Source organism: Gavialis gangeticus, unplaced genomic scaffold (genome assembly GCF_001723915.1).
Source record: "Gavialis gangeticus isolate Ggan-Ray unplaced genomic scaffold, GavGan_comp1, whole genome shotgun sequence".
Lineage (NCBI taxonomy): Eukaryota > Metazoa > Chordata > Crocodylia > Gavialidae > Gavialis > Gavialis gangeticus.
Genome location: NW_017729024.1, coordinates 18,598,629 through 18,621,884, shown reverse-complemented (window position 1 = coordinate 18,621,884; position 23,256 = coordinate 18,598,629).

The following is a 23,256-nucleotide window of genomic DNA, read 5'->3' as shown; positions in this document are numbered from 1 at the left end:
GATGAGGGAAAGGGAGATGAGCCTCTCTCAAGTCCAGAATTTGCAGAACATAGTACCCAGTGTTCATATAATAAGAGATAAGAACTCTGCCGGAGACAAAGTGGCACTGCTTAAGAACAGCACAGTCATGGGAGAAGTACTACTGGAACAAAGATGTTGTACCAATGCCAGGGGAGGAGACTCAAAATCATGAGAAGAGGATGGATAGGCAGCTATTTTAAAAATGTCTTCTGTCAAGCTACTGGTATATCCTTTAATGGATTTGCTGATTTCTGCTTTTGTTTCTTTACTCTTTTGGCAAAACAGTGCTGTTTCATTCTTTCCTCTTCCCCTGCTTGTATCTTGTCCCTTTCTATAGCAAAGGGATAGATCCAGCTAAAAATTAAATGTGAACCTAATATTAGAAAGAAAAGCTTTTATTTAAAAAACAAACAAAATCTTCTCATGGAAAGCATATTTCAGAACATTTCTTTTGTTGCACTACACATATTTTAACTTGATTAAACTTTTCCTGAAACATGGAAGACAATAATATTCATACAATATGGTAAATTACTTTTTTTCTTCCCAGCAAATCTCAAATTTATGCCATAACTACACAGGGCACTGATGTACATATATTGTAATATATGTTGTAATATGTAATATAATATTGGCTCTCCCTGACTGATTAGAGACATTTAGTTTTGCCTTGTAGTCCTGATATACCACAGGTATAATGATATCTGTGACAACAGACAGCCTATGTCTTTTAGTTTAATTATAAATGTCAGGTCTTGGACTTGAGATACCTGCAATAAAACCACAATATCTCTAACACAAATGAAAAAGAATCATCTTCAGAACTCCCTCTTTCCACACACCAAACCTTTCACTCATATCAGTGAACTAATTCATTAGTCTCAAAATTATTCATTGCAGCTGCTAGTTTACACAACAACCAATAGAAGTCACTTTCACTAACTTTGTATTTAGTTTGCAGAACCTTGTGACACTGTTTTCTAATTTGTAATATGCTGCTAGCAAATTCATTAGTACTAGAACTCTAAGATGCATAACATATTGACTAAAGAGGAGATGGAAATGGGTTGTGTTGAAAGGAAATTATCAGTGATATTATTAATGAACTCTTCAAAAATTAGTTTTGGGACTGATTAATATTTTCATTAGCAATGTTGGCAAAAAAATAGAGTGCACTAATGAAAGGTGCTGATAACACAAAAAGAGGGGGCTTCATCAATACAGAGGAGTTTTGTAAATACAGAGGCAGGTTTAGAAAATTGAATTAATAGGAATGATGTGAAATCTAAGAGTATAAATTCATGGATTTAGGGATTAACAAGAGCTTCTACTAAACTTGTTACTTGGAGGCAATGAGGGAAGAGAAAGACATGTTTTTCACATTTTATTAATCAATCAGAAGATGAAATGAGCCACTAACGTGATATCACCAAGAAAAAAAAAGGTGAATATTATCCCAAAATATAACAGGTGAAATATTCTAGTATAGTGAGAAAAGTATCTCCTTGTGAGACCTCCTCTGGCATATGGTGCACAGTTCTGGTGACCCATGTTCAAGGAAAACGAATTTCAAAACTGGTGCAGAGGATGACAAAGGTGGTCAGAAGAATGGAAAAGAAACTAACTAATGGAGCATGTCTCTTGTAGCTTAGCTAAACAAATGCTAAAAAAAAACCAGAACTGTTTTCTATATAAAGGGATAGGGTTGAAAGAAAAACTAGGGAGAGAAAGAGATAAGAGCTCTTTCAGTTGAAGGACAATGTTGCCACAAAAACAAACTGGTATAAAACTGGCTGTGAATAAATTCAGCTTGGAAATTAGAAAGCTTCTAACCATCAGAAGACAGAAATGCTGAACAGCCTTCAGACAAAAGTACTGGAGGGACCACAAACCATCCATTTCTTTTAACAGTCATACACTGTGTTGTGAAGCATTATGAAGAAGCTGTGGCTTATTTGGCTGAATAACAAGGCATTTAGCATATTTCACGGGTTATAGATTGACACAGTGTATAGGTTGATGCCAGCTTTCCTATGCAAAAAGTTAGGATTTTCATAAGCACAGTGTATAAGTTGGGTCCAGATTTGGTGCTTGGCTGGCACAGCTCCATCCCATGCAAGCAGCACTGCCTGGGCCACACCAGCAAAGCACTGAGCTCTGCCCCGTCCACTATGAGTGGCACTGCTGAACACCTCTGGGCTCGGTGTTAGGCAGTGCCGCTCACAGCAGTCAGGACCAGGCTCAGAGCTTTGCTGGCATGGCTCCATCCCCTGCAAGCCCAGTGCCACTCACAGGGGTTTGGGCCACACCAGCCAAGTGCTGAGCCTGGTCCTGTCTGAGTGCCGAACCTGGCGCCACTCACAGGGGATGGGGATGGGTTCGGTACTCGGCTGACATGGTTCCGTCCTCTTAGAGCAGCACTGGGCTTGGCGCTCATCTGGCATGGCCCAGGCAGTACCACTCACAGGCAAGCTGAGTGCCAAGCCCGGCCCTGGTCCCATCCCCTGTGAACAGCACCGGGCTCAGTGCTTGGCTGGTGCAGCCCCACTGCCTGGGCCACGCCAGCCGAGCATGGTGCTGCTCACAGGAGATGGTAATATGGTGTAAAAATCGAGGTGGAATTTTAACTGTTAAAAATAGGGCTTCAAACCTCAATTTAATACACTGTGAAATACAGTAATACATACACACTCAGGAGCGGACCTAAGATTTTGAAAAATGGAAGTACAGCAGATAGCTTGCTGGTGTGTGAGTTGATGCAACCTGTAGCAGAGACTGGTGCCTTGGACAGAGCTCTCAGAGTATCCACTGTGTGTGCACTACACAGTTGAAAGGGAATACAACTGTGCTAGTCCACCCCTACCTGGATTCAATCCGCCCCCACCTCCCCACACAAACACACAGAATAATTTCTCTGGCTTGGATTAACGCAGGAGGTCTGCCTTGGGTTAAAAAAAGAAAATTACACTGCTTATCCCTAGCCCTCCTACACTGTATGTCTGCAGTGCAGCACTAGAACCAATTTGAACTTAGAAAGTATGATTTATGTATACTAACTGTGGATCTTCTGGTCACCAAACCTATCTTATGTACCAGCTTGTTCAGGTCAAGCACCCTCACACATCTTCTAGCAGCAGAACTGTCTTAGTGCACAGCAGAGTTTGTGAGAAATTTTCCCAAAATACAGTTTTTTGTCCAGCTGTTGATGGTTTAAAAATAACTTCATGGGACTATACACACCTCTTTTGCCAGAAAAGATTTCTCAATTTAGGATGCAATCTGAGGTCAGAGAGACACTTGTTGGCTCCAGAATAGCCCATAGTCTGGTGGTCACTACACTCACCAAGGAGTCCTCAGTTCAAACCTCTGATTGATTCCAACTCACAATCTTACCTGCTGGAACTGTTCTGCTTTGTATAAATAACAATTCATTGTGACATGAGATAAATACAGACACTAAACCTTAAACCAGTCCAAGGCTAGGTACAGAAGTTACGCTTAGCATGCATTAAGTGTACAGAAAGCCCTTTACAGCCGTAACAAAACAAAGAGTCATGGAACACAAAGCACTTTCAACATGTTGGATCCCACACTAAGAGTGTTTATAGATGTGCTCCAGGAGCAGGGGGTAGGGCCACTGTAATTAGAGCAGCTCCGAAAACCACTCTAATTAAAGCACCTGGAGCATCAGCATCCCCATGCTGCAAAATGGTGGTCAGAGCACTTAACTAAAGTTTGTTGAATGAACTTTAGTAAAAGTGCCCCTGCTGATATTTTTCAGCACAAGGACACTGATACATGTGATGCTGGAGGCTGCTGAAGCACAGTAATTACCACGCTCCAGCAGATTCAATTAATCAAGTCTCCTCTAAAGCGCTGTAATTACAGCACATTGGAGCAGCCCCTCTGCACATGCAGAGGCGCACTAAGGGTATTTTTAAATGTGCTTGGGGGTGGGAGGGCACTTAAATTAGAGCAGTTCTTGGGTGGGGGGGACAGGGGGAACTCTCTACCTCCCCCTTTTACCCCATAGTCACCAGTGCTAAAAGCAGCCAGCTGGTGGGCTCACTCAGAAGCCCCCTGGGAGGCATATGAGAGCACCTCCCACTGCTGGCCAATAAAGGCAGGCTGTGAGTCCCCTCCCCCCACCACCGCACCAAACAGCACACATCTGTTGGGTTCACCCCCATGCCAACTTATCCTCTAAGTAAAGTATGATAGAGTGCTTCTGCCAGGGGCTTTTTGAACATTTGTATTTAACCTAAGTGATCAGGAATTGATCTAAACCCATAACCGTACAGAAGTTTAGCACACACAGACTGATCTAAAATTGGCAGAACTAGGTTTAAGATAGATGTACACTCAAATCTCATCAATTTAGGTTAGACTGGTGCATCAAACTTCTGTATCAGATCCCCTATTGATTGAACTTCGATCTCAGTCTCCTTTGCAGCACCACACTACCTCCTCCTTGCAGTGAGGTACACTAGCACTCAGCCCAAGCTTGGCTGCTCCAGTCAAGTGGGCCCTTCTCGCCCTGAGCTGAGCTAGCACAGCTCCTCTCCCTAGCCTCACCTTCTGCCTCCAGACATCTGTCAGCCACAGGCAGGCATCAGGGGGAAGGGAGGCATCTGTGTCCCCTACATGAGCCCCAGACATGGACACCTGAGACCCTGGGCCTTGTCCCTACACCCCATCATGAAGCACCCCATGATGTACAGACAGACCTGACCTTTAATTGATTTGCTTTAATGCTCCTCAGCAAGCCTGTATAAGTCTTTGTTCCTAATGCTGCACATAGCTGCTCTTAAGCATAGTGGTAGTAACATTAGTAGTCCCATTGGGAACTGAGACCTAGTAAACTTCTCATTATCCACCAGCAACAATTCTCACCCACCCACCCAAGGGAGAAGGTTCTCTAACAAAAGTGAAATTTTGACTTCAAAATAGCCTGGATAAATTAGACGTACCCATCCCTGCAAAGAATCAGCACAAGATCAATGCAAAATTTACACAAAACTTTAGGTTGTTGTCAATTCTTGTGAATTTGTTTTTAAGATGCAAATCTCAAAATATTTGTTATTCTTCTGAAAGTTCCAGCTCCCAGAGTTAGGGAAGTATATGACAAATCTCTGCTGTTCTTTTAAAAACATTTTCTAGTATCATGGTTGTACAGAATCCTTCCACACAGACGTGACTTCCACATGATGTATAGAAAGACATACATGAGGCTATTCGGGTTTAGCACTCAATAGCTAAACAGTAAGTAAATAACCAAGAAAACAAATTATACCAAAATTAAATAGAATACAAATGGCAAGGTTACATAAATTACATAGATTACTGTATGCACAAGCACGCCATGCATCTATGGTTATATTTAGATGCATTTTCTACACCAAAATAACACAAACAATAATAATAATAATATTTTTTTCTAACATAATATTTACACTTCAAACATTACTAACCGGTTCAGGTTCTAAAATACACCCAGTCATTTCTATAATAAAATAAAGGAAATCCCAAATGCTTATATGTGGAAAATTTTACTGAGTGTTTTATTTTTATTCATTTCACATATCCCCGTGAGTGACCAAAGTACTGCATAAGGAACGCTCTCTGACTATTAAATTTGTCTCACTCTTTGACATCTCAACCCTCAAGTGACCAAGACTATCAGTTTACCAGAAAGGACAACAAACTGCTGAGACTTACATATTCACTGAAACATGAATCAGGGCTGCACAGTAAGGAACTGAATAATTTAAGCACAGCCACCAGACCAAGTAGTTTAGAAAGAAGCCAGCTCTGTAATAATGAATACATATTAAAAAACAGACATGGTATTAAGATTTACCTTTACATCAGTGTATAGATTTCTGTAAAACAGAATGACTAATTGCCAATTTTACATTTAAAACAAAGTAATAAATAAAGCAGTTATTTCACATCAACTGGTCATGTTGTATTACTTCAGATTTTTATATTCTGATTGGATTTGTAAATTGCAAGATGGTATGGGGATTTGTGAAAACTGCTTTGCTGTTCAACAACCTGACAAGCTTTCTGATTTTACATAGCTGAAACAGCCTGGCAAGGTCTTTACGGCAGTCCTGCCCTCCTGCTGATTCACTACTTCTAAGCACTTGGCACTGGGCAGCTTTCAACTTTTCCTCCCAAGACGCTATATGAGTTTCCTCTGTAAACACCACCGTAATTTCGTTATTATATCACAGAGGTGGGAGAAATGAGAACATTACTTAGAAAGAACAGAAAATGAAGTCATAGAGCTAGACTGTGCCTTTAGTCACAGCCCTGAATGAGGAGTAGCTCTAGGAAGAAGCTTTGTGCAGAAGACATAACCCTTTAGACACATTTTCCTATCTGACTCCCCAATGCTCCAGAGGGTGTAGTTTGCCTTTAGCACATACCACAATGAATTATACTACCACCCAGATCCAACTGTGCTTCAGTGGCTTGGGGCATAGGGGTAAAGCCAAGTTTTCAGCCCACCTGTTCTGGCGTAGTAAAATATCCTTTGCTGCAATATAAGGAAATTTCTCTCTCCTGCGCTGGTGCAAGTCAGTTTAGTCCAGTGTAATTTTTTCCACTGTGTGTATTGATATGCATCAAGGGTACATTTAACAAAGATTAAAATGCTTGAAAAGGTGCTAAAAGACTTGCATCTCTGTTCTTCCATTTCTCCCTTGAAGTGTCACCATCATTTTTTTTTCTCGTTCTGTTTTGAATGACAAACTTTACAGCTCAGAATATTTATGGATCCAGCTCATTTCACAACAATACTGCTGACTTCCATCTGATCAGCTAATTATAAGAGAAGCTGAGTGCAACTGACAGAGCATGCTAAATAAGAGTATCTAAATATTTGTATGACAGCTATTATACAAAGTCAACAGTTAAGACACAGCAAATGTTACCTATATTTTTGTATTATATCTTTATGTTTAACTCAGGTTGGCCTTTTATGTCTTACTACTCTTAATTGTGTGTTTCTTTCCTTTGTAATCTTGTTCTTCTCCATTTGGCAGCAGTGGTTTTGTCTAATGTTTTTATCAGATCTGGTACTGCTACCACAAGAAAGGAGAGAATTTTAGTGGTTAAGAAAGTATTACTACTCTGACCCTGGCATAAATCAAACATGATGAAAGACCAAGAGCAAATTTCCTCGGAAAATACTATTAGGCAGATTTTACGTGACTGGCAACATATTATTCTGGGCCTAAACCTCTTTTACGAAGATGTTACTAGCATGCCAAGCTATGTGGTGGTTTTCAGACTTCATGATCCCAGATCAAACCAAATACATTTACATTTTGACAAGGTAAACCATAAACTGAACTCATGTTCAGAGGGCAAAAGAACATGCATGTCCTGAGTTAAAAATACAGTTTACCTTTAAAAAAGGAGAGCCTCCATGTGATCAGTAAGATCTAAGCACACACACTGCAATCATGTAATTTCCACTTGCATTCAAAATTGTGATTCTGACACATTCACATCCCTGACTGTACAGGTGCCTAAAGTCCACAGATGCTTCAACTTTTTTTTGGCTTGGTACAGACAGTCAAAAAGCCTGAGACTGAATCAATTCAGTGTTTGCAGGTTAGTCTAAACTGCATAGATTAAACTGAAACAGAAGTGAACTGACCAGGGACAGCTGGGAAATGGAGACTAGTGGGGAAGTGGATCGTCCCACGGGAATTAGATGAAAATGTGAGGGTTTGCAGCCAGTCAGCAATGGGGTGGGGTTTGCAACCAGAAGGGAGCGGGGGAGGTTTGCAGCCAGCTGGCAGCGGGGTGGGATTTGCAGCTGGCCAGGAGAGTGGGGGGTGGGGATGGTTTGCAGCCAGCTGGGCACTCTGACTGGTAGCAGGGAGGCTCCAAACCCCACTGCCACTCCCATGGGATGCTCCATTGCCCCACCACTGTCAGTTCACCAGCTGTGCCTGGAACAGATATTTACCTTTGTTTCAGAAAATGCAGCCGCATACCTGCAGTGGCTCAGGCCAGAAGCCAGGGGGTGCTAGAGAAAGGGGTCTCTGGCTGTGTGTTCTCTTCCTCTTCCAGCTGCCCCTGTGGTGTCTGGGATTTGCAGTCCAAAATTACAGCAGCAGGACTCTGTAGGGTTGCTCATTACTTCCTCTTCCTGCTTCCAGGTGCCTCTGGGATTTGTAGTCCACAGTAGCAGCCAGAAGTAAGTTTGAGCAGGGCAAGGAGTGTTTAAACCCCTTCCTTAGCTTTAGCCCCCAACTGGAGCTGGCTGGGGGGAGTGGGGGTAGTCCCTCCCTTGCAGACTGGACTGCATCTCCAGCTGGGCTTGCTCTCCAGCCCCTTGTCAGCCAGCCCGCACTGCTCCAGCTAGAGAACAGAGGGGTAGGGCCAGCCCTGCTCTCTGGAGCAGACAGCACAGCCCAGCCTGGGGCTGAAAAGCATGCTGGGATGCTTAACTCAGATTTAACTTTAACCAGGAAGGGGTCTGGGACAGAAGTTTCAAAAACTGATTTTACCCAAATTATTTAAGTCTGATACTACATTCAACCAGGTTTATCTAAAACCAGTTTCAGCCATTGAAACCAGATTATGTGCACTGAACTTCTATTCTGTTACAGGCTTAAACCAGTTTCTGATCTCTTACACCAACATGTGCAACTCCTGTCCCTAGTTTTTATGCTTAAGTTCTGTGGAAACATAGAAACACCTCAGTCATAAAGGGCTAAGTAGCTTAGTTTAAACCTGAATCTGATCACAGTCCAAAAACTAGGTGGTATTCTACCTGTCTCTCCTGAGGGATCAGTTCATGTCTCAGAACCACTAATAGAATCTTGAGTCCTGAACACCATACAAAATGCAGTAGTGAATCCTGGGTGATGTGGCAAGCTCAAGTTCAGTTCCATTCTCTGCTTAAGGGATTCAAACCTCCCATCTCCCTAGAGTGTCCTGACAACCAGGCTACAAACACTCTGTATTTTACATTATGCAATAATTGAACAAAATGCTGGAAGTTAATTATTTTCAAGTTCAGAGTTCCTGTGCCTAACTCCCTAGACTTTTAGACTATTTGTAAGGAGGTTTTAGGAAAAGAGAGTAAATATCTAACTGTGGCTTTTTTGGTTCTTTCCTTCCTCTAGTCCTAATCAGGCCTCCATTCTGAAGAGAATACAAAAGATAGCATCCAGAGATACAGAGGGACCTATGCCTAATTCTCCAAAGGAACTTGAGCACTTAGTTGGCACCTAAATCTCCTAGGGAGTATGCACCTAACTACCCCTTTAGGCACCCAAATCTCATATTTAAGTAATACTGGGGGGTCTACATGTTCATTAATGTGCAATACCTACTGCGCATTAAATTTAGTACTTGCAAAAGGAAGTACTAAATAAATGCATGGTAAGCAACTACTGTGCATTAGTGCAATTGCACACTTTTTTATGAAGAGTAATGCGCAGTAGACTAATACTACCGCACAGTAGCCTAATAGCATAGTTTTTGCCGTGATGCTGTAAGGCACAGTGAATCAGTTTACTGCTCATTAAACTGCACATGTAGACATGGCCACTAGTACAGTTGGAGTACTGCATCCAGTTCTGGGTGCCACACTTCAGGAGGGATGTGGACAACATGGAGAGGGTCCAGAGGAGGTCCATTTGCATGATCAGGGGGCAGCAGGGCAGGCCCTACGAGGAGAGGCTAAGGCACCTGAACCTGTTCAGCCTCCACAAGAGAAGGCTGAGGGGGGATCTAGTGGTTGTTTACAAACTAGTCAGAGGGGACCAGCAGGCATTGGGGGAGTCCCTGTCCCCCCGAGCACTACCAGGAGTGACTACAAATAACGGTCACAAGCTGGCAGAGGGTAAATTCAGACTAGACATCAGGAGGCACTACTGTCAGGGCGGCTAAGATCTGGAACCAACTTCCAAGAGAAGTGGTGCTGGCTCCAACCCTGGGAGTCTTTAAGAGGAGGCTAGATGAATACCTTGCTCTTTCCTGCCATGGCAGGGCGTCGGACTTGATGATCTGCTGAGGTCCCTTCTGACCCTACCAACTATGAAACTAAGATGCTCAGGCTTCCAGGATTAGGATATTGTATATTTCTGCAAGTGAGAATACATACAACCATCCAAGTGATGACCCAACTCTGCCCAATTTGTAACAGAGACTTCAAGACATGTCTCCCACTTTCTAGGCCATTGTCCCCACTCCTTGTTCTTCTCTGTCAATAAGGCCATTAATATTTAATTATTTATTGAAGTGGAACAACTTCATACAAACACAAAGATACAAACCCCAGAATGTCCAATAGTCTGAGAGCTACACCATTTTCCTGTGGTGCGAGAAACCTGAATTTAGGTTTCTGCTCCAAATGAGGTAGAGTTGGGATTGATAACAAGTCTCCCATCTTCCACACAAGTGCCCTAAACACTGGGCTATTAGATATAATGTGGTGAGAGTCTCTCTCTGGCTTATGTGTCTAGAATTCATGGCTAAGAATTCTGAGAAGAAACAGGAACTTCTCCAGACCCAGAGAGTAGTGGTTGATGGCAGCAAGTCATTATGGCTCACCGTGACCAGTGGTGTCCCCCAAGGCTCTGTCCTTGGACCAGTTCTCTTCAATATCTTTATTAACGATGTGGACATTAATGTCAGAAGCGCATTGGCTAAGCTTGCCAATGACATTAAACTTTGGGGCATAGCATCCACACCTGAGGACAGGCTAGTGATCCAGGCTGACTTGGATAAACTTAGTAAGTGGGCGGACACAAACCTGATGATGTTCAATACTGATAAATACAAGGTACTCCACCTTGGGGGGGAAAAACCCCCGCAGCATATTTATAAGCTTGGCAGTGATACGCTTGCTAGCACCACTTCTGAAAGAGACTTGGGAGTCATGACTGACCACAAGATGAACATGAGTCACCAATGCGAAGTCACAGCTGGTAAAGCAAACAAAACTCTGGCTTGCATCTATAGATGCTTCTCAAGTAAAACTCAGGATGTCATCCTTCTACTGTACTCGGCCTTGGTGAGGCTGCAGCTGGAGTACTGCATCCAGTTTTGGGCTCCGTAATTCAAGGAGGATGTCGAGAAGCTTGAAAGAGTACAGAGGAGACCCATGTGCATGATCAGAGGGCAAGAGAATAGGCCCTGCGAAGAGAGACTGAGAGCCATGGGACTCTTCAGTCTGGAAATTGCGGGCTCAATGGGGACCTGGTGGCTACCTATAAGTACACAAGGAGTGTTCATCAGGATCTGGGAGAACATCTATTCACCAGGGCACCCCAAGGAAAAACAAGAACCAATGGTCATAAACTCCTACAAGACCATTTTAGGCTGGACATAAGAAAAAAATTCTTTACTGTCCAAGCCCCCAAGACCTGGAATAGACTCCCTCCAGAGGTGGTTCAGGCACCTACTCTGGACTTATTCAAGAAATGTTTGGATGCTTATCTTGCTGGGGTCTTTTGACCCTAGCTGACTTCCTGCCCCTGGGGCAGGGGGCTGGACTTGATGATCTTCCAGCCCTAACATGTATGAAATCTACGGAATCTATGAAAATGTTGAATCTAAACACACAGTCCCAGCACAGGAAAAGTGGAGGAGCTAGAAATAGCAAATGTAGCACTTATACCAACTTATTTTCATCAATTATAACACTTACCTAATACTTGTACTCAATCTTGGAATTCATTACAGCCTTAATTAACAGTTGACTTTTTGATAATTAAGTTAGGACCTGATTTAAAGACTTGCATAACGAAAGCCATTCGTAGCCATTTTATTGGTCGATCCTAGAAAAACTGGAAACAGAACTGTATACTGTTGAGCCCCATCCACTGCCACCTTATCTTTTAAAAATATGCAGAAATTGCTCTTTTAGATTCTCTATTTATAATACAAAGAACATATATAAATACATTTATTTTCGGTTAATTCTTTGGTGTTTGATATCAAATTTTAATTTGGTTGTCAAATTGAACAGTTCATATTACAAAGAGTTACACTGTTTTTGAAGAAAGGCAAAATCTGAGAGTGGAATTTTAATATCTAGCTATCTCTGGGCACATCTACACATGTGCATTTACTGCGCAGTAACCAAAATTACTGCACAGGACAGGCACACGTCTATATGTGCATCCCCATACTGTATAAGAACATGGTGACTTACACCGACCTAAGTGTAAATTTGATTCCTTTAAATTTACACTTGTTTAGTTATTGCACAGTAACACACATATAGATGCCTTACTGCACAGTAACACTGAGTGTGTGGGCTGACTTGGGACTAACTTTAGTCCCAAGTCAGTCCACACTCAGCATTGGTGAGCTTTAACGCCTGCACATGTAGACACTGGCCTATTCACACATACTTCACAGTAACTCACTGCACAGTAAATTTAAGCTAGCATGACTGCACATGTATACACACCCTCTGTTTATAAAGCATGGGAACATAATTACATTATTTTAAAAGCCACATTATATGATTAGTGTCTATTTTGTTAACTTATCTCTTCCCATTGGCTCATTTCAATAATTCTGATGTCCTGAAACTTTTGGGCTGTAGCAGTTACCCCTTGAAACAGTGCCAGATCATTGAAATCTTTTTGCTGGAGAATTATATCAGCACTGTTTAATTTTGAAAAGCCACATCACTCCTTAGTATGGAAAAATTCTTAAGCTAAATATGTCCATCCTAAGGCGTGGCCAAAAAAATCGATTTTCCCTCTGAATAAAAGTTGGGCAAGTCCTGAAAAACAAATACTCACAAATATTTTATTAAGTTTTTAAATACATTCATAGTATTAAGAGAAGCTCCTCCCCCCCCACCTTTTTATACAGTCAAATACACCCAAGTTTTCATTTTATTTGGCAAGTGGACATTAAGTAATGCAGTACATAAGCTATATTAGGGAGTCTAAAGGACAAACTAAAATGTAGAGAACTCTGATGCCAGGCCACTAATCTATGTGCCATGCTATGTTTTTATATTTCATCTTACAGGAAATCAACTCATTTCCTTTGTCAGATAATCCCTTGCTGTAAGTTAGGGGGGAAATGCAGCAGCTTTGTCTTTGCTGGAAGAAAGATATTATTTTCTCATTTGAGCACACTTATTTGAAAGTTTAAAGTTATATTTTCATTTAACAGTTATACTATTATATCATTCAATGGTCTTAATTGCAATTTGAAAGCTTTTCAGAATATACACCTTCTTTATTTTTAAAAGTGAAATGTGGATTCAGTTCTTGTGCAGAAAATTACATATTTTTGTGTAACAGAAGCCTGTAATCAGTTTGATTTACTTCCTTAACTTTATAGCTATTGAAGTCCTAAAGCAATAGGAAAGCAGTTTTGAGACAAGCATTTGTGTCACAGCTGAAATCTGTGGAATGTTATTTAAAACCTCTGCCTATAAAGGTGCAGAGCCTAAATGTCTGTGAGTGCTAGAAAATGCAAGGCTAGTCTCTAAACCCTGTAGATATGCACTTCAATATCCCCAAGGATATTCGTAAGCTATGCTGCTGCTTATTCTGGGACCACTAAGAATTCCTCAAAAAAGGCAAATACAGGCATATCCTAAGCATAGAGAGCAAAGCTTCCAGAAACTCTGTGGCCCATCTTGGGTCTGCAGGCTCCAATGTTAAAACAAAAAAAAATGGAAGAGCAAGTTAGCTCAACTTTCTTCCTTTTACAGAAGTGAAGTCCTGTACACTTATCATAGCCTCCACAGGCGGAAATCAGTAGTAGAGGGATTAATCAGCTAGGTACTGAGCACACACAGTACCTTTCTAGCACTAGCAGAGAGGCAAGTTGCATGCCTGAAACTCAGACCTGAAAGGTGCTGAGCACTTCCTGCAAGTTGCTGAAAACCTCCTGTTGGCCTCATCTACGTGAGACACTGACTGCACATTTGTTGCTAAACAAGTACTAAATGACTGTACAGTAACCAGAGTTACTGTGCAGTAGCATTGCTGAATGGCTTTTCGGTGTTGCTGACTGTGCAGTAGCTTGTTACTACTGCGCTATAGCATTACATGACATGCAACACTACTGCACAGTAATAATGAGCTACTGTGCAGTCAGTGTCTCATATAGAAATGGCCAACAGCAAGTCAGAAAGTGCTTAGCTTCCAATAAAAGTCAGTGTGAGTTGAGAGTACACATTAACTTGCAGAAATTGGTTTCAGTGGGCTGCACAGTGAGGAAAAATAAGGGTTCGACAAAAAAATAAATAAACTCACCATTACTGGCCAACAGTTCCTAGCCAGCTCTTTCCACAGTCAGAGATTAGTGAGGGAACAAAGTCATACATGGAACAGTGTAGACAACTGAAGACGGAAGCTTAGAATCAATCCAGTCCACCTTCCGGGAAATGAAATGTAATATGTCAGGCTATCAACCCTTAGGCAGAACTGCATCCTGAATCCAATGAGGTTTTTGCTTAAAACATGATATAGCAGTATGTCTCAGATTAATTACTCTAAAATAATATAACTTTACTCCTTTATTTTCTTTAACCAAAAAAAATTGTAATGATGTCAAGCTTCTGTATCCCTAGGGAAGGAACAACGCTTTGCATGGAATTTGGAGGGGTTGGTTGGGGTGGGGGAGGGGAATAGGAGAAACTTTTAGGTCTCTTCCAGAACAAGTAGTATGGAGCTTACCAGGAACGATGCATGCCCCAGGAGGCTGGGGGGGGGAGTGTGGCAACTGCCCACAGGAGGTGGCAGTGGTGGAGGCATGGCAGCAGGGAGTTCCCGTAGGTGGCCACGGTGGTGTTGGCAGCCAGGGGGAGGGTGGGGAGGCAGCAAGCACCGACCACCCACAGGTGCCACTGGCAGTGTCGGTGGCACTTCTCTCAGGGGGTGCACTGTCAATCTCAGGGGGTGCATGTACCCCCACCTGCCCCCCCCCCCCACGTGTCACCAGTGGAGCTAACTTTTTGACTTCCATATATCCCACTGGCCTCTGCTACTGGCCATTCCATTTTACGTGGTCTGGAAAGTTTTATGCCAAGGTCAAAATTAAAGGCTGCATTTTGCCAATGTCGTAATTTCTGTGGTTTATCATGTAATAATATATTGGATGATATTATAGTCAGCTGAAAATACACAAATGCATTAAAGAGGAGACATAGAAATAACGTTTTTTCCATGATAACCATATAGCAGTCTCATGTTTTTCCATATATCAGTCTCACATTTCATCTGAAACTGGAAAACACACATACACAAACACATACACACACACTCACAATGTTTTACTCTTAAACCAAGAAGGAGCTTTTTACCATCAAAAGAAGTTTTTTCAAGACAAGAACAGCTAACATGCTACAATTTATTCATGTCCACTGTTAAGTCAGATATCCCCTTGTGCTAACTTTATTATATACCTTTTTGAGAATGGTATATCCTGACACCTGATTTATAGCAAATTTAGCTGCAACCAACTTTACAAAAAAGTAAATGTACACAGTATTAAAGAACATGAGGTCCACTGATCAAGCAACAGTTCTCTCATGGATTCTGTGAAATATCTTCACACCTTGATGCTTCAAACAGCATAGGTGCAATAAGATTCCACATTATCATTACACTCTAGAGTGCCTCGGTACTACTATAAAATTGCTCAGTATTTAAAAAATAACAGCTCCTTGAAGTATTTCTAGTCTCTATCTTGAGACTGAAAGCTATCATGCCATGTACTAACATCCTAGTATACAATTTTAGATCACTAAGAAGGTACACACACATCAAAAAGTTATCTGATTGATACTGGAAATGAGGAACACAAGTATGCTGACTCTATCTTGCAGGGAATTAATACTGGCGGGAATAAATCCCTAAATATATTTGCAATTCATTTTAGATCCTATTCAGTCTGTTGAATAGAAGTTTACTGAGCACAAAGGCAGCTGAAGTGTCCCAGTCCCTAAGGCATGAGTCCCACCTTAGCCTTACACATATGGGCAGTAGAGAGGGGCGTGTGTACACGAGATGCTACATTGCCATAGCAATGAGCTACTGCACCGTAGCTCAGTGCTATGGCAACATACTGTTGCCTGGCATGAGCTGTCACACCGACACTGGAACAAGCTAAAAACAACCATGCAGTGGTGGGACTGCACAATAATGCTGGTTAGCACGTGTAGACGCTCCCAGGGAAGAGGGCAAAGGCAGCCTCCTGTCCTAACTGGTTCTCTTTCTCTGCACCCATTAAATGGAATAGAAATAATTTCCTTGTCTGTAATGAAAGTTCGATCATATCCATAATAGGGATAGAATCTCTGTACCACATGAAGTGGCAATAATGGATCTTGAACAATATCTTATCTTGAGGTAGTGTTTCTGTCAGATGAAAACATCTGCTAAGACTTTGCACAGTTCTAATCTTTTAAATGCACAAAAAAACTAGTGCTTGTTAAAGTCAATCAGTTTTCTGCAACAAATCAGAAAAAATGAACCTCTTTCTGTAATATTAATCTATATCTAGTTTTAATTTTATTTATACCTTACAATATTGTTTTAAGAATAATTGAAGACCGGGAAGCAGGAGTCTTTTTACTAAAAACAAAAATGTCCCAATGTTCATTAACTGAGAAACTACTTCCAACAACTGGATATATATATATAATCTCTTGAGTGCCTATCTCCTTTTTTCATTTGTGTAGGTAAAGTGTACATAAATGTGTAGAGGTTATTCTGTATTTTAGTATTTTAAAATATGAATTCTGATTTAAATATAATATATTATAATATAATTCTGATTGAAAGTTATTCTGGATAGATTGGCCAAATCCACTTACTATAATCACTGTTTAAACTAACACATTTTTCAATAAAATATAGAAAAAATGGACTGTAGAGAAAAAAAAGAAGCGGGTGTTCATTTCTTGAGGTGTCACAGTGACTCTATGAAATAAAGGAGATTTTCAGAGTGACAAAAAGATGCTAAACCCTCAAATCAAGTTGGCTCTCATTAGAAAGCTTTGAAAACCTCATAATAAAGCATGGATGCAAAGCTTTACAGTTAATCTAAAAGTTGGCAGAGATCCATCTGGAATATTTTTCCATGTCACCATTTGTGCCTGCAGTAAGCACTCTGTCCCAGATGGTGAGCTCTTGACCTCTTCCAAGTCCCATAAGCCATGCTGCTTCTTTCCAGTCAGAAGAATAAGCAGTTATTGTTAAGAATAATAATGTCACCGCTACACACACACAACACACACTTTTATTTATTTGTTTTCTTGATAGGGATTCTCTTTTATTATGAAGTTGCTTGAGCCCATGCCAGATTCTTCCCCTTCCTATGCTCCCCTGACACACCCTGCATGCTCTGATATCAAATATACCCTCCCACTATAAGGTCATCTAGGACATTCAGGGATACAGCTGTAAGTAAGCTGCTCTCCAACAAGTCAATTCAATTAAATCATCCACTTCTCTCTCTCTTTTCTTTTAGAGGCAGCAGATGCTGATATGATCTGTTAACAATTCTTTTTCTAGTTATTCTGTTTTATTTAACATGATTTTGTTTCTATGTGTAGGAGGGCACTGAGGTGCCTGCTACCGGTGAATCAATAAGTAGGGAGCCCAGCTGCTGGTTGCCAGGGTAACCAGGGGAAGTCAGCTGACTGGAAGGGGCAGGGCCTGGCTCTTATATAACTCCCAGGCTGAGGCCAGGCAGGCAGGTAGGTTTCCCTGCTGGCAGCCCAGGAGGAAGGAATTCTGCTGAAGTGAATAATGAGTAGAGGACAAACTGCAGGTATGGCTCGAGATTGGGGATGGATGGAACATCTCTGATATGGCAAGAGAAAGGTTGGAGCCAGATGGCTTAGAGTTATGTTATAGCCAAGGGGCTTTTGTTTTGTTTACTGTTTGACTGGAGGACCAGGTGAGGCTAGAAGGGGATGGAGGAGGCCTCATAGGGGAACCACAACAGCGTGGCCAGCGGGAAGCCCCGAGCATGGGCAGCATGAGAAGCCCCAGAGCAAGGGGGTGCCGCAAGTGACGAGGGCTGAGGCTGAGACCAAACAACATCCAGTAGATCTGCGAGGCTTGGGGCATGGTACAGGGGTGGTTGGAGCCACACATAGCCCATAAGGCTGGGGTGTTTGGAACTCTGTTATATAAACAAGGATCGGGGTAGCAGGAACCGTGACCAGGAGAACAAGAGGCAACCTCCCTTTATCTTTTATAAGATCAAGACGTGGTGGGTGAGAACGAGGGTGCTTTAACCCAAACTTGGCACAGTAGGGGGTGCTAGGGGACAGCACGGCAACCCTAGGACGTTTCCCCCGCCTGGTACATAATTTGGTGCATTGGCCAGGAAACGTTCAGCTGTGCATGAATCAGGAGCAAGAGCAAACCCAGGGGCTAGGATAGAAATGGACGGTTTGGTAGAAGGCAGTGGGGCAGTAGCTTATTAGGTGTGGTGGAAGTCCCATTGCCCGTGATCTTACAGAATAAGACTGAGGCATTGACACAGAAAGATAAGGTTGGGTAGTGATAGCACAGGCGGCAGAACACAAGGAGGTTCTACGGAAATTAGAAGTAGCGAGGGGCCCAATAGCAGTACTCCAGAAAGAAGTCCGGAGTCAGGAAGACCAAATAGGGGAGTTACAAGAGGGGCTAGAGAGCTGGCAACAGAGAGGCATATGTGCAGAAGACCTGGTACAAAAAATGAAAGATAAGATGTGGGAGAGCCATACTCAGGCAGTAGAGTTGGATAAGAAGTTCTGGCAGGAGTTGGAAAAGATAACAGTTTACATGGCAGATTATAAGATGTTAGGTGAGCAAAAGCTATACCTGGAAGAGGCTCTAAGAGCTAGAGAGAGAGAACAATGAGTTACGCAACGAGCTATGGAGAGTAGACAGAGAAAAAGAACAGCTGGTGGGACAAGTCCAGTCCCTTGAAACTTCCCAGGAAGACAGCCTAGCTAAAGAAATGGTGATAAGGGCAGAGAGAGCAGCTAGAGCGAGAAATACTATCAATGAGTCAAGAAATTCAGGCGTTGAAGCAGGAAAATGAAAGGCTGCAGGCAGTGAGTGACCTGGGGGCCATGAAAACCCAAGACCCAGGAGGGGTAGAGGTATCAGAGGAAGAGGGTATAACCACCCTGGTAGAAGCCAACCCAAAACCGCAAACCTTGGGGACCTCGGACATGGTGGAGGAACGGTTGGAAGCACTGGGAGTCTAATTAACTGAGTACTTGGTAGCTGCTAAGTCTGAATCCCAAGAGAGGGAAGAACTTAAGGAGTCTCTGAAGCAGGCAGAGGCACAATTAGAGAACACCCAGTCTAGGATTATGACACTCCTAGAGACAGAGGAGTTTCTGGACTTCTGACACTGGGAGGATCCTAAAGAGGAAGCTCTTTAGGGCCAGGGCAGCTGGGGAGAAGTATCAGGGAGGAGAATCCTATAGAGGAGAAACCAGGAGTCATACAAAAGGAGATCCTGCCAGCTGTCCTAGAATACTGGGACCAGAGGTGGAACCAGTGGCAGAGTCATCACATGAATGAGATGAGCCAGCTAAGGCAACAACTGAGGGAATTATCCCTACTGCAAGTTAAGGGAGGAAATACAGGGCCCAGTCAGGGTCAACTAAAGGGGGTAGACTTGGGAGATGTAGGAGTGACAGGGAAGGAGGAACAGGTTTCCCCAGAAAGCGAGACCTACTGCTCAATTAGCCAGGATGAGGTGCAAATGGTCTGGTGCCTAGGGCAACCAGAGCCCAAGGTAGGTCTGGCAAAAAGGGAATCAGTTGAGTTCAGCAAAGTAAATTGTGCCCAGAAGCATGAGATGAGGAGGGAACAACCAGCCAAAAGGGGATCCATGCCTGAGAAAAGACCTCAGGTCTACGTAAATAACAACCCTAGGCAGGTCACATGGTGGAGGCTGAGAAACATCAGGAGGAGAAAGTTGGAGGAGTAGCACATGTTAAGATCTACAAGGGATCAGTAGGAAGACCCATGGTCCAGGGGAAGGTTGAGTTTTGGAAAGAGGAATATGCCCAGAAGGCACTGAGGAAGCAGTGGGAGATATGGGGAAGGCTCCAAGACCTCCAAGGAGTCAGAGAGAGACTAGAGAACCTACAATTTGCCCAGAGAAAGAGACCCAGGTAGACAGGCCAGAGCAGGGAGGGAGGAGAGACCCCAAGAAGTAGGCAGGAGTTTGACCAGCGAAAAGTGCAACTTACCAAGGTTGGCTAATATGGGGGGACTACCTGTGGTGGGTAACTCCCAGTAAATCCCACATGGTGCGCCTTGGGGAAAAGGCGGGTAGGAGGCTCCTTAAAACCTCCGCCCAGTGTGATGAGGGCTGCAGGGAGCCCGAGTGCCAGAGGGCACCAAGAGTAATGAGGGTTGCGGCTAAGACCGAACAATGTCTGGTAGATCTATGAGGCTTGGGGCATGGTACAGGGATGGCTGGAGCCATGCATAGCCCATAAGGCTGGGGTGTTTGGACCCCGTTATATAAACAAGGTTCGGGGTAGCAGGAACCGTGACCTGCTACCCCAAGGCAACCTCCCTTTAACTTGTATAAGATCAAGATGTGGCGGGTGAGAACGAGGGTGCTTTAACCCAAACTTGGCACAGTAGGGGGCGCTAGGGGAGAGCACAGCAACCCTAGGACATTTCCCCCGCCTGGTACACTGTGGATAAGTATTCAAAAGCTGATTTTTCCTTCCTTTCAATTTCCTGTGCTTAGTTCTTGCTCTAATATTTGAGAAAATAAAGATTCCTTCATGCATGTTTTTTCTTAAGAGAAGGGCATGAACTGGAGCCACAAATCTAAGCCACTTGTAATTCAGAGCAATTTGGATTCAACTACCCAGTCTGCAAGCCTACCTCTACCTTTGTGCACTCTGTTTTGGCTGACAAATTTGAAAAAAAAACAGTTTCCAGATCTGTCTGGAGAGAAACTAAACATGATTAAAGTTTAGTAAGAACAAGCCTGAATGTAAGACCTCTTTCATATTTGACAAAAATCTAGGTAAAGAGACAGATTTTCAAATTATTCTCATACCAGCTTTTCTGTTGTTCTGCCCCAAACTGATGCCAAGTACAGAGGTCATATTTTGCGTGCTAGTATAATATTATCACTCTTCTAGTCCTCTGGAATATCTCTTCCTAGTGTTTCTGAAAAAAGAAACATCAATGAAACACCATTTTTTTTCCTGAGGTAACTATAAAAAGCACTTTACATTTATGCAAGATGCAAGAATTTCTTAGGGCGATACCTTTTATTGGGCCACCTATATAGTTGGCATGCAGTTAGACAAGCTTTTGAGTGCAAGACATTCTTCCTCAGTCTTGCATTTGAAAGCTTGTCTAACTCTATCCCAACTACATAGTTGGTCCATAGAAGACATCACCCTAAGAAATCATTGTGTCCCTCAATTTCTGGACCATTAGGGCTACAAACTCACTCTTGCACTGCCACTTAAATAATATACGCATTTTTCATCATCAAAGTACACAAAAAGTGGGCCAGTACTCCATCCTTATCTTCCTCGATATGCCTTGAGCTACCTGTTAGATTGCTTACTATGCTCCTCCTCTTCAAAATTAGTCCTCTCCTGGCACTCCGCTAAAGGGGGTAGACTTGGGATGTAGGGGTGACAGGAAAGGAGGAACAGGTTTCCCCAGAAAGCGAGACCTACTGCTCAATTAGCCAGGATGAGGTGCAACGGTCCGGTGCCTAGGGCAACCAGAGCCCAAGGTAGGTCAGGCATCACCTCTTTCCTGATGCTCCCAACACAATATCCTTTGGTGTGTTTCCTCATTCTCCCCTTTTTGCAACAGTCCCACAGGGTTCCACCCTTGAAATGATCAACTCAGGCACAACGTGGGTAACACAGAACTTTTAATCTATCCTGCCCTACAGGCTCTCCCTTCAGTTTTCCTTCTTAGTTACATTAGACGAGGACTTGTTAGAGGTTTTTTCAACTTTTTTTTAATTGGAAGAGATGCATACATTTCTGTGTTTAAAATAACCCCAAACAACAACAAATATAATTGATATTATCTAATAAGAAATGTTTTCAAGTCAGGACAGCATTTCTGGATGCAGAGGACAAGCCAACAGAGATTGATCTTTATCATATGAGGCAAATGCCCTTATCTTCATCATCTTAGCTGTTGTAATGTGGGCTCTCTCTTCCTCTCTTTCTAAATACTTGAAAAGTTTTGGATTCTACCTAGTAAGGACTACGATTTTTTTTTTTTTTTTAAATCCTGAAAATGTTCATGTGTTCAGGAAACCTATCACCAACATCCTGCATGTGACTTGGGCCCATCTTTAATGACAACCTCTCCAAGTCCTCCCACCCAGGATGTGTTTAAATCTTGCCAATTCCTTTTCCATTTCAGTTTTAAGATGTGACAATAGCAAACAGATAAATGTGTAAAGGCTATCAGGAACACAGTTTTGGTCTTCGATCTTGAGAGCAGCATAGTACAATTTTTGTGTGTCCAAAAACTCCCCTCTGAACTACAGGCCAATGGCTTCCTCATCATTTATATGCAAAGTTACAACTGCTTGTACAACTTTACCAGTTATCACAGTTCAGAAGACAAGGAGTGGAAGACTTGTATTTCTTCGATACTGAAACTGAATGGCTGTTTTGTAGTCAGTCTTTGTCACTGGAAATAATTTTCAAACCCAAGTGGGGGCTGAAATATTGACCCAACTGTGAATTCACAGCAGCCACCATGGATTCCAATAAGGCAGCTACACACACTACTTGCCAGATTGGCAACATGACTTTTCTGACACAGGTAGATCACTTCTACCTGAAATATCCTGTTGTTGCTTGTCGCAATGAGTTGCCTACGGGGTGACACCTTTACCTTTCCTTTTTACCTTGCTAACCTAGTATCTCACAGTCATTATAGAGAGGTCCAACTGACTCAATGTGAGACATTCTTATTTTATGAAAAATATATATGCTCTCCCCCACCCTCACTTTCCTTGTAGGAACCATGCATAAACATCACCAGAGCAAAGTTTTGTCCTACTTCAAATACCTCCTATAAAGCCCTCTCTTATACTATGATACCTACTAAAAAATTAGTCCTCTGCTATCGTATCCTTAAATCATGTGCTTTGTGGGACAAGTACCTCCTCTGTGTTACGTGCTTGTACCATACTCACCACAACTCAGTCCTGGTGTTTATGCACACCCGCCCCCCCATCCACCTCCCT